Genomic DNA, 2,194 nt, shown 5'->3' with positions numbered 1-2,194 from the left:
AGGCCAAGCAACCATTATCCATGCATTTTCCTTTTAATTTTAATCTTAAAGTAAGATAAAATTATGCAAAAAATGGCCAATAAAGATGTGGGCTTTGTCTTGGTCGTGGGAGGCCCATAGTAACATGGCAAAGATGTTTGGACCATAAAAACTTGGACTCATTTGGAAAAAAAACATTTTTGAGCAATGTTGATTTCATGCATTTTCCCAAAATTTAGCCAACTTCAACAAGGTGTAAATCCTTCAATTTTTTGTCATATGAAGGAGATCTTGCACTTTTTGGAAACCTCAAAGAGTCCTCTAACCAATGTCTTTGGTCTCATATCAAAATGATTTTTGGTTCTCCTTGTGTGTCCATTTGAAAAAAGTGTCTTTTTGTTGACTTTGAAAATGACCTGTAATGTCTTTGGCCATATTTTTCAAATGGTGAATGCTATGACCATGGGATCAATTGCATTTGAAAGATAATTGAATTTCCTTCAAAATGAGCTTTGGTTGACATTTTTTGGATGAAGGATGAGAGAGTTATGATCAGTCAAAGTTGAGTTGACTTTTCAGGCAAAAACCCTAATTTTGAATCTTAGGGTTTTGTTGATTTTTGATCTTTCCTTGATGAATTGTGATCATCCAATGATCAAATGTTGAATCCTTTGACAAAATATGGACTTTGACAAAAAATTTCATTTTTGACTGTCAGTTGACTTTTTTGGTCAAACGGGTCGTCTGTTGACTGTTTGAGCTGCTGACGGTGCGTCTGAGTGAATTGAAGTTTGAAAATTTGTATGATGGTACTTTGAGATGTATGGATGTATATGAAATCCATTTGAGCTCTCAAAACTTGTTGCTCCTGTTAAAACAAGAAAAACCCTGATTAGGGACTGTCTGTATAGGAGGCAGTTAAGCGTACCTGATTTTTGTGCAGTGCTGAGTTTCTGCTAATCGTGTGATATTCAGAAGACTTCTAACACAAAAATCTTTGAAAATTTGAATTGTGAATGATTGATTTGATTGATTGTACAAAACACTGAGAGTTGTACTGTCTGCAGTTTGTCTGTCAACTGACTGTTCGTGTACTGAAGCAGCAGTTAAAGTGAAAAAGTCAACTGTCAAAGTTAATTTTCTTTTCTTTTTTGTTGTTATTTTTGTCTTTGTTTTGTGTGAAGCATGAAAATTTATTTACATGACTTGTTAGAAACAGAAACATAATAAATAACTGATATTTACGGTATGCGGGCAAAATTACCGATAATAACCTGAAAATTGTTTACTGCACAGAAATAGAAATATTTGACTGGCAGAAAACACACAAGTTAAGATTTGATTTTTGAAAAAGAGATTTGAAAAGATTTTGAAAATAATGGAATATAGTACAAAAGTTAGTGGGAAACCAAAAACAATTGTTACCAGTATAGTGTGAGTTTCCTGCTTCTGCGCCTGCAAAAAGAGTTAACTCTGCATGATTGTGTTAGTACTATTTATCTGTAAATAAATAAATAGTATTTGTGATGTAATGAACAGTATTTGGCGTTTGCGTAAGAATAAATTCCTCTGTAAGCCAAGCTACTGTATAAGAAAAGTTTCTGAAATTTAAGTACTTCATATGCTAGGATATTTGAAATAAAAATCCATGATTATATGAAACTCTTAATTTTCAGATTGGAGTTTTCTTGAAAAAAGATGTGGGCAAATTTTGGGGTATAACAGTTGCCCCTATTCAATCTTCTTAAACCTGAAGAGATTGTCTGAAATCTGAAGGTAGAAGATGATTGAATAATTAGATGCCCTGAAAATTTGCACTTACCTTGATCAGAAGAGATGTTGGAAGCTGCATTTGAATGTTGTCTGCGAAATGTTGTTGGCAGATTGAAACATTACCTGAGATGGGCTTTTCAGATGCCATCTGGAAAATGTGTTGAGGGTTTGTTCATCAGAATGAATCCATTGATTATATCTTGATGAAGGACTTGAAAGTTGATCATTGTGGAACCGTCTGAGGTATCACTTTAGATCTGCAAGATTAGATCGTTCTGGAACCGTCAGAGGTATCGCCTTAGATCTGCAATGTTAGATCGTTCTGGAACCGTCGGAGGTATCGCCTTAGATCTGCAATGTTAGATCGTTCTGGAACCGTTTGAAGTATCGCCTTAGATCTGTAATGCTAGATCGTTCTGGAACCGTTTGAGGTATCGCCTTA

The sequence above is a fragment of the Vicia villosa genome, linkage group LG7 (assembly GCF_029867415.1).
Source record: "Vicia villosa cultivar HV-30 ecotype Madison, WI linkage group LG7, Vvil1.0, whole genome shotgun sequence".
NCBI classification, from domain to species: Eukaryota; Viridiplantae; Streptophyta; class Magnoliopsida; order Fabales; family Fabaceae; genus Vicia; species Vicia villosa.
This window is presented reverse-complemented; position numbering follows the sequence as displayed.